This window comes from Suncus etruscus, chromosome 1 (assembly GCF_024139225.1).
Source record: "Suncus etruscus isolate mSunEtr1 chromosome 1, mSunEtr1.pri.cur, whole genome shotgun sequence".
NCBI classification, from domain to species: domain Eukaryota; kingdom Metazoa; phylum Chordata; class Mammalia; order Eulipotyphla; family Soricidae; genus Suncus; species Suncus etruscus.
In genome coordinates, this window is record NC_064848.1 from 3554435 (window position 1) to 3564868 (window position 10434).

Below are 10434 nucleotides of genomic sequence, written 5' to 3' on the forward strand. Positions count from 1 at the left end.
GTACTATTTCAGGGGCCAGAGCAATCGCACAGTGGTAGGGCATTTGCCTTGAATGTGGCCAACACAGAATGGACTCAGGTTCAATTCCTGCATCCCATATGGCCCCCAGAGCCTGTCAGGAGCGATTTCTGAGCACAGAACCAGGAGTAACCCCCTGAGCGCCTCCGGGTGTGGCCCCCAAAACAAAAACAGATAAATAAATACATATATACATGAAAAAAACATTTTTTCGCCTATAGGTAATAAAGCCTCCAGCTGGAATTCAATGTAAAATCAGCCACATTCTTTTAAAGCAGGAAATGGGCTTAGCTCTTAGAATTTAGATTCAGTTTAAGGTTTTTTAATTGGGGTCTTGTTAATCTGTAATTTTTTTTGTTTATTTTTTTTTAGGGTCACACCCGGCGGTGCTCAGGGGTTACTCCTGGCTGTCTGCTCAGAAATAGTTCCTGGCAGGCACGGGGGACCATGTGGGACACCGGGATTTGAACCAATCACCTTTGGTCCTGGATTCGCTGCTTGCAAGGCAATAGCCGCTGTGCTATCTCTCCTGGCCCTAATCTGTAATTGTTTTACCAGAAAGAAATGCCCTCTCATGTATAGGTTGTTGCCAGGACCCAATATATATATATATATATTTTTTTGAGGGGGGGGGAAATCACACCTGGCAGCGCTTAGGGGTTACTCCTGGCTCTATACTCAGAAAATTACCCCTGGCAGACATGGGGGACCATAATGGATGCCAGGATTCGAACCAATGACCTTCTGCATGCAAGGCAAACACCTTACCTCCATGCTATCTCTCTGGCCCCCCAAAATAGCTATTTCTTCATCATAAAGAGTGTTATTTTTTTTTTAATTTTGTTTTTTGGATCACATCCGGCAGTGCTCAGGGATTACTCCTAGCTCCAGCTTCAGAAATTGCTCCTGGCAGGCTTGAGGGACCATATGGGATGCCAGGATTCGAACCAATGACCTTCTGCATGCAAGGCAAACACCTTACCTTCATGCTATCTCTCTGGCCTCCAGGGCCCAATATTTGGACAAACTTTTTCTCTCCTTTACTCTTTCCTTGAAATTCACAGATGGCTCAGTTTCTGGACAAGAAAGAAACACCTTTTAACTTTTCTCTAGATTATTCTCTTGGTCCCATTTACATATGTACTCCTCCCTGTCTTCTTTCTGTTCCCTGGCATGGATCTATACATATCTAGAATGTCTAGATGTCTAAGAATAAACCCGAGGGCCAGAGCGATAGCACAGCGGGAGGGCGTTTGCTTTGCATGTAGCCAACCCTGGATGGACCCAGGTTCAATTTCTGGCATCCCATATTGTTCCCCCAAACCTGTTAGGAGTGATTTCTGAATGCAGAGCCAGGAGTAACCCCTGAGCACCACCGGGTTTGGCCCAAAAACAAACAAAAAAGAATACTAGCCGCTGATACACTGATTCTTTCTTTCTTTCTTTCTTTCTTTCTTTCTTTCTTTCTTTCTTTCTTTCTTTCTTTCTTTCTTTCTTTCTTTCTTTCTTTCTTTCTTTCTTTCTTTCTTTCTTTCTTTCTTCTTTCTTTCTTTCTTTCTTTCTCTCTTTCTTTCTTTCTTTCTTTCTCTCTCTCTCTTTCTTTCTTTCTTTCTCTCTCTCTTTCTTTCTTTCTTTCTTTCTTTCTTTCTTTCTTTCTTTCTTTCTTTCTCTCTCTCTTTCCTTCCTTCCTTCCTTCCTTCCTTCTTTCCTTCTTTCTTTCTTTCTTTCTTTCTTTCTTTCTTTCTTTCTTTCTTTCTTTCTTTCTTTCTTTCTTTCTTTCTTTCTTTCTTTCTCTCTCTCTCTCTCTTTCTTTCTTTCTTTCTTTCTTTCTTTCTTTCTTTCTTTCTTTCTTTCTCTCTCTCTCTCTTTCTTTCTTTCTTTCTTTCTTTCTCTCTCTTTCTTTCTCTCTTTCTCTCTCTCTCTCTTTCTTTCTCTCTCTTTCCTTCCTTCCTTCCTTCCTTCCTTCCTTCCTTCTTTCCTTCTTTCTTTCTTTCTTTCTTTCTTTCTTTCTTTCTTTCTTTCTTTCTTTCTTTCTTTCTTTCTTTCTTTCTTTCTTTCTTTCTTTCTTTCTTTCTTTCTTTCTTTCTTTCTTTCTTTCTTTCTTTCTTTCTTTCTTCTTTCTTTCTTTTTTTTGTTTTTGTTTTTTTCGGGCCACACCCATTTGATGCTCAGGGGTTACTTTTGGCTAAGAGCTCAGGAATTGCCCCTGCTTGGGGGGACGCTGGGGGATCGAACCGCGGTCCTTCCTTGGCCATCGCTTGCAAGGCAGACACCTTACTTCTAGCGCCACCTCGCCAGCCCAATACATTCTTTTTCTAACCCCAACAAGCTGTGTTTTCTCTCACTGTGTGCTTGCCCAAGGCACTCTTTCTTTTGATCCTGTCCTAAAAAAGGTTTTTTGCATGATTGTTCACACATATGGCTCCCAGTTATCTTGGCCAGAGTTGCAGCCTTCCCCTGCTGAAGGACTCAGGATAGAGGTCGTGACATGCCTACTCTAATGCTCCCTGCGATCTAAATCCATTCCTGACTCCTGAGAACCATAATTTTGGGACTAATTTCTGTCATTGCTATGCTGCTGTCACAGGCATGGCTCTCCAAACCTCAGTTCAGATGCCTGACTTTGTCCAAACTTGGCAGAATGACTCATTCCACCTCTGGACAGTCCAGGCTGTGGTCAGTCACAACACTGAACGACAATTGGACATTTTGCAACAAGCTCTGTTTTGGATACAGGAGCAGGTCAATATCTTAGAACAAAATTTCTGGCATTTTGCAAGAGAAAGGGAAGCTGACAGGGTGAGCATAACCAGGGAAATGTAAATCCAAACAATGGGATACCACCTCACACCACAAGGACTAGCACACATCAAAAAGAATAAATATGGGGCCGGAGAGATAGCATGGAGATAGGGCATTTGCCTTGTATGCAGAAGGACGATGGTTCGAAGTCCAGCATCCCATATGGTCCCTCAAGCCTGCCAGGAGTGATTTCTGAGCATAGAGCCAGGAGTAACCCCTGAGAGCTGTCCCCCCCAAAACAAATAAACAAACAAACAAATACCACTAGTGTTGACATGGATGGCGGGGGGTAGGGGGCTCATTCACTGCTGAATGTTTTTCTGGAATATCTTTCTGGCCCAACCTTTCTATAAAACAAAATAAGCATTCCTAAAAATAAAATAAAATAAAATAAAATAAATAAAATAAAACAAAACTAAACTAGAAATGAAGCTTCAATTTGACCCAGCAATTTCACTTCTTGGATTATATCCCTAGATACCAAACACAAAATGGAGAAAAAACATTTGCATCCCTTCAGTTCCTTGCAGCTCTATCTATAATACTCCAAATCTGGAAATAATCCAAGTGTCTAAGAATAGATGCCTGGATAAAGGAACTATGTTACTTTTGTATAATAAATATTACTTGACCATAAGGAAAGATTAAATCAATCAATTTTCTGCTACATGGATGAATTTGGAGAGTATTATGCTGAGTGAAATTAGAGAGAAACTGACACAGAATGATCTCTCATGTGCAGGCTATAAAGAAACACATAGTGGAATAAAAAAAAAAATGCCCAAATACAAGGGAAACAAAGAACATGAGAATTGGTCTTCAGTGGGAAACATGCCAATTGGGGGATGAGGTGGGGGCTTTGAGATAAGACAGGAAGGAGAAAAGACTGGTGGAGGGAAATGTTTAATAGTGTTTAATCAGGAGCAGGAGGTGGTACTGAAAAATGGAAAAGTGTTATGTACAAGCCGTATCAGTAAGAGTACGGAAATTATTTTCACTAGAATCTTATTTTAGAAGAATCTTATTTTTTGCCTATTTATTTATTTATTTATTGGTTTTGGGGCTACACCCGATGACACTCAGGGGTTACTCCTGGCTATGCACTCAGAAATTGCTCCTGGCTTGGGGGACCATATGGGACACCAGGGGATTGAACCATGGTCCGTCCTAGGTTAGCAGACACAAGGCTGATGCCTTATGCTCTGCACCTCCACTCTGGCCCCCATTTTTTGCCCTCTTATTTATTTATTTATTTATTTATTTACATTTTAAAGTGCCTCTTTAAGGGCCAGAGAGATAGCATGGAGGTAGGGCATTTGCCTTGCATGCAGAAGGACCGTGGTTTGAATCCTGGCATCCATATGGTCTCCGAGTCTGCCAGGAGCAATTTCTGAGCGTAGAGCCAGAAGTAGCCCCTGAGCACTGCCTGCTGGGTGTGACCCAAAAACCAAAATAAATAAATAAATAATTAAAAAAATAAAATGTTTCTTTAAGAGGCAAACTGATGGGTGGGAGGCAAATGTGGCTGGCAGAGGAAAGTGGACACTAGTTATAAGGGATTGGTGTTGTATTGGTGTTGGTGAGACCTAATTAAAATAACATTATAATTTATTTATTTATTTATTTATTTATTTATTTATTTATTTTGGTTTTTGGGTCACACCCAGCAGGCAGTGCTCAGGGGCTACTTCTGGCTCTACGTTCAGAAATCGCCCCCGGCAGGCTCGGGGGACCATATGGGATGCTGGGATTTAAACCACCGTCCTTATGCATGCAAGGCAAATGCCTTACCATTGTGCTATTTCTCTGGCCTCAATGACCTTATAATTTTATGGTAACTATATTACAAAGATCTCAATTTTTTTAATTTTGTTTTAGGGCCACATCTGGCAATTCTCTGGGTTACTACTGGCTCTGCCCTCAGGTCACTCCTGGCAAGGCTGAAGGATATATGGGATGCTAAGGATTGAACTCAGTAGGCCACATGGAAGGCAAGCCCCTTGCTGTCCTATTGCTTTGGCCCCCAATCTAAGTTTTTATATTAATAGTTATATTTATTTAAATTTACTCTAATTACAGAATAATTAAGCTCAGACCATCCATTTTGCTATTTGCTTTCCATTTTTTCAGTATGTCATTTTCTTTTCTGCGAGGATACACCTAGCAGTCCTCAGGGGTTATGCCTGGTTCTACACTCAGGGGTCATACCTGGTGGTGCTCGGGAGACCATATGGAATGCAGAGGATTGTACCTGGTCAGCTGCATGCAAAGCAAATGCATTACCTCTGTACTATCACTTATCACTGTTCTATGCCTTATTTTAGTTTGATAAGAATTTTTAATCTGTGATCTTTGTCATTTATAAGAATTATTTAGTAACTTGTCAGCCATTTTTCCAAATATTGCCTATGTACTATTTTTCTCTTCTTTTTCTGGGATTCCAGTTACAGGTATGCTGTTTTTTGTTTGCTTTTTGGGTCACACCCTGATGTGCTCAGGGATTACTCCTGACTCTACGCTCAGAAATTGCTCCTGGCAGGCTCAGGGGACCATATGGGATGCTGAGATTCGAACCACTGTCCTTCTGCATACAAGGCAAATGCCTTACCTCAGGCCCTCCAGTTATAGGTATGTTAAATGTTTGGTTAAATGTATTTTCCTGTATCTCATCTCTCTCTCAAATTTTCTTTTTCTAACTTGTTCAGTTTAACTATTGTTGTGGCTAGCTTTGAATCTAGAATGGACTAGTCAATTCTCCTTAAAAATTCTTTTTAGGTGCTCACTTCAGCAGCACATATACTAAAATTGGAACGATACAGAGAAGATTAGCATGGCCCCTGCACAAGGATGACACACGTATTTGTGAAGCATTCCATATTTTAAAAAAACGTTTTTTTTGGGACTAGGAAATAGCACAGTGATAGGGCATTTGCCTTGAATATGGCTGGCCAGGAGGGACCTGGTTCTATTCCTGGTATCCCATATGACTCTTCAGCCTGCTGGGAGGTAATTTCTGAGTGAAGAGCCCCTGAGCATTGCTGGGGTGTGGCCTAAAAAACCGATCAATCAATCAATCAATAAAGTTAAAACATTTTTTTAATTTAACAAGGTTATTCTTAGACATAGAATGCTTCAACACCAATTTCGTCACCACTGTCAACCTCTCTCCACCACTGTTCCCAGAGTCCATTCCAAGCCTCCTCTTCCCAGATTGCCATAACAGGCACCCTTTTATTTATACTTCTGGCTTAATTCATTTAACATGATGATCTGCCAGTTCCATCCATGTTGCAATGAATTGCATGACTGCATCATTCCTTATAGCTATGTTGTATTCCATTGTAGATATGTATCATATCGTCATGATTCACTTGCCTGTAGTTGGACATCTAGGCTGATTCTGCATCTTAGGCATTATACTAAGCTGCAATGAAGAGTGGTGTGAATATATCCTTTTGAATTCATGTTTTTCTGTCCTGAATATAGATATCTAAATATCCAAAAGTGGAATTACTGGATCATATGCAGCTCAATTCTGAGTTTACTGAAAAGCCTCTTACTCAGTGTTTTTCAACCTTTTGGTGCAAAGGCACACTTTTTTCATGAAAAAAAAAATCACAAGGCACACCACTATTAAAAAATGTTAAAAAAATTTAACTTGGTGCTTATATTGACTATTTATAAAGTAATTCTCTTGAGTAGGAATCAAACACAAAGATAATTATTTTATAATTACTTTATTATAAAAATAATAAAGTATTTTATAAATTGTTCATATTTATGTTTACTTACTCAGTGCAAACTGCGGCCTGTTTGGCTGAACACAAAGCTGGTATTCTGGCAGGAATTGAAGAAGAAACACACATGTAGCTCTTTGTCAACAGCTCTCAGTCCCTCTCTGTCTTTAGTTTTTATAGCAATCAGACTTGAAAAGCTCATCTCATACAGATATGTAGTGGAAAATGGGAAGCAATGTCAAAATAGCTTTGTTTGTCAGAACGGGGAACTCCTTGGCAATATCCAACCAAAAACTGTCCAAAGGTAGATCAGCAAATCTTAGCTTGAAACCACGATCTTGTCTCAGTTCAGTTAGTTCCTCCTGCTCCTGTAAAGTCATGTCCTTTCCACCAACTGATGCTGAGCTATAAGTGGCCCCTAACCTAGTCAAGGCATTCAGTGGAGACTGAAGAGAAATAAAGTGACAACTTCTCAAGAGTTTTTAAATGTTTAACTATTATCTCACACAGTGCAGCAGTGTAAACACCTTGCATTGCTTGGTGAGTGTGAACATTTCAAGTTGCCATTTTTCACGTGTTGATGCCAGAGTCGCACCTTTGAATGGAACCCATTTATTTTTTCTGTACTTGTAAGCAGGTTTTCATTTCTGCCTTGCCTTCCTGTGTTCAGTTCATTCAGATGATGAAAAATATCGCCAGGTATGCCAGCTTTGCACACTACTCATCACTTACAAGCAGCTTTGCGTAATCTGACCTCTCATTTGTCAGAAACACTTTTAAGTTCCTCCTACAGCTCAGACACACGAACCAAGACCTCGCCATGCGACAACCACTGGAACTCCATATGAAGCAGCAAGGTTTTATGCTTCCTCCCACCTCCTCACACAAAGCTGCAAACATGCAACTTTTCATGGGTTGTGACTTTACAAAGCTTACCCATGCCACACAACATCATCCAAACACAGGAACTAGGTCTGCTGGTAAAGTCTTGGCTAAGAGGGCCTCACGGTGTAAAAAACAGTGCCTAACAATCATGTCTGGATTTCTTTCCTTCACTCTGCTTACAAAGCCTTTGGTGTGCCCAACCATGGCTGCAGCTTCATTGGTGCAGACACTTGTGCCGTTTTCCCAATTAAGTCCTCCTTGTTCAAAGTATTCTGATGTGACCCAAAAAAATCTCTTCTTCTGTTGTTTTTTTCTAGCAATGCTTTGCAAAAAAAGTTTTCTCTAATTGCATCACCATCCACAAAATGCACATTGGCCAAGAGTTGAGCATATCCACTGATATCAATAGACCCGCCAAGTTGTAATGCAAATTTCTCACTAATACGGATCTTTTCCAAAACCACATTTTCAATGTCTGCAGACATGTCATTAATACGCCTAGAAATTGTGTTGACTGAGAGAGGGACCTTGGCTATTTCCTTAGCTGCTTCAGGTCTGAGCATCTCCTCTACAATAGCTTTGCAGATGGGAAGTATTAATGTCTCTGCCACAGTGTGCGACTTTTTTGACTTAGGCTATATGTTCAGCAACTTGATAGCTAGCTTTAAGAGCTCTTTCCAGCATTTACCTTTGTGGTTTTTCTCATGAAAGTTGCCTGTTTCTCCATGTTTTTACGCAGGCGAACAAAAAAGTCTGCATTCTTGTTTTGAAGCGAAGGGCGTTTCGTTTGGAGATGGTGTTCAAGTTTACTTGGGATCATAGCACTGTTAGATAGCTTTTCACCACACACCACGCACAGTGGAGTTGGTTTCTCTGCATCTCTGGTGAAAGTAAATCCAAATATAGCGAAAGCTATATTGCCTAGTGAAAGAGAATTTGCTTGACCCAACCATCTTTGCTTTCTTTTGATCTCCACTCATACTTGGGCTCTTATCTGGCTCCGAATTTTGTTCAGAGTCCAGTTCTTTCCTTTTCAAAAACTTGTTATCACTGCAGTATCTGCTCCTGTCTCACTGTCACTCAGTACTTACTACGCTTGTCTCCTCCAGATAACCACTGTCTGTCACACTCAGCACTTTTCTGTGCTTGTCTCCATCCAGATCCATCAGTCAGCGCTCTTCTGCTCATGTCTCCTCCAGATCCATCACTCAGCGCTCTTCTGTGCTGCATCTGCCATAATCCTTCAGAGTCCAGATCCATTGGTGCTCTTCTGCACATCGGTGATCTACTGCAATGTCTCCTCCTGTCAGTGTATCAGTGACACCAGAGTTATTTATAGCCATTTATAGTCTGTAATATGCGCTTCGGCTCCCAAATAGACCGATCATTAGATTCTAATGAGTGGTCTATTTGTGAGCCGGAAGCCGCAAGATACAGGTGAAATTGGAATTTTTCCCACAGCACACCAGATAATATCTCACGGCACACTAGTGCCATGAAAATGCTACTCTAACTCAATTTTTTCATAGGGGATAGACCCAACAACATTCCCACCAAAGGTGGGGTGAGAGTTCTTTTACACCCCATTTTAACCAACACGGAAACTGGATTTGATCCTGGGTTTGATTTTCAGTATTTTTTGATAAGTGCCATCCTCATTGGTGTAAGATGATATTCATTGTCTTGATTTGGATTTACCTAATGATAAGTGATGATGAACATTTTTTCATGTGCCTGTTGGCCATCTGTTGGCCTTCCTCAGAGAGGTGTCTGTTCATTTCCTGTTGCATAAAATAATTAACGATGGGGCTGGATGGCGATGGATGGAGGCCTTTGTGCTTAGGCCCCAGCCACGTGGCTTCATCCCCATCCAGCTGGCGAATTCCAGGCCCAGGTAATCGGCGTAATCAAGACTCACTCACACGCAGGCTTCAGGAAAAATCATCTTTATTCATGCCCTAGCCACCACAGGTGTGTGGCCTATGTCAACCTTTCAAGCACAGCATTATTTTGCTAGCCCCTGCATCTTATCTCCTGTTAGCCATCTTCCCTTTGGGCTCCATGCGGCCCAAAGATCCAAAAGCCGGCCAAGAGACAAAAGGGCCCGAATCCCTTTCGTCCCAGGCTTAATCTAAACTTTGTTCAGACCCCTCCCAGGAATGGGAGGTCTTGCAGGTAGTTACACCTATTATCCGGTTCCCAAGACCCCTCCCAGATATGGGTGGGTCTTAGGGTCTTTGCACCCAACTTCAGGGTTTTAGCTAGGTACACCAACAATTTCCTCTCCCCCATTTTTTTTTTGTTTGTTTTGTTTTTGGGCCACCCTGGCGTTGCTCAGGGGTTATTCCTGGCTGTCTGCTCAGAAATAGCTCCTGATAGGCACCGGGGACCATATGGGACACCGGGGTTTGAAACCAACCACCTTTGGTCCTGGATCGGCTGCTTGCAAGGCAAATGCCGCTGTGCTATCTCTCTGGGCCCACCTCTCCCCATTTTTTGATGGTGGTGTTTTTTAAGATTTTGGGGGGCTTAATCTTTGTAAGTAATTTATATATCATGGATATCAACCCTTCATCTGATTTTGTTTGTTTGTTTTTGGACCATACCTGGTGGTGCTCAGGTGTTACTCCTGGCTCTGTGCTCAGAAATCACTCCTAGCAGCCTCAGGGGACCATATGGGATTCTGGGACTCAAACCAGTTTATCCTGGGTCAGCTGAGTGCAAGGCAAACGCCCTACCATTGTGCTATCTCTCCAGCCCCTTATCTAATTTTTTTTTTTTTTTGCTTTTTGGGCCACACCCGATGATGCTCAGGAATTACTCTGGCTATGCACTCAGAAATCGTTCCTGGCTTTGGGGACCATATGGGATGCCAAGGGTGTCAAATCTTAGTTTGTCCTAGGTTAGTGTGTGCAAGGCAAATGCACTACTGCTTGCGCCACCGCTCCAGCCCATTATCTGATGTTTTGAGTGCAAATATTTTCTTCCACTT

The 10434-nt window shown here is 41.7% G+C and overlaps 1 non-coding gene across 1 annotated transcript; it reads left to right on the forward strand.

The window, feature by feature from the left end:
• The first annotated feature begins 5595 nt into the window (after window positions 1-5595).
• Window positions 5596-5702, forward strand: LOC125996151 (U6 spliceosomal RNA). Its single transcript, XR_007491221.1, has one exon. It is a non-coding gene; the product is annotated as a U6 spliceosomal RNA (small nuclear RNA).
• Window positions 5703-10434: the final 4732 nt, after the last annotated feature.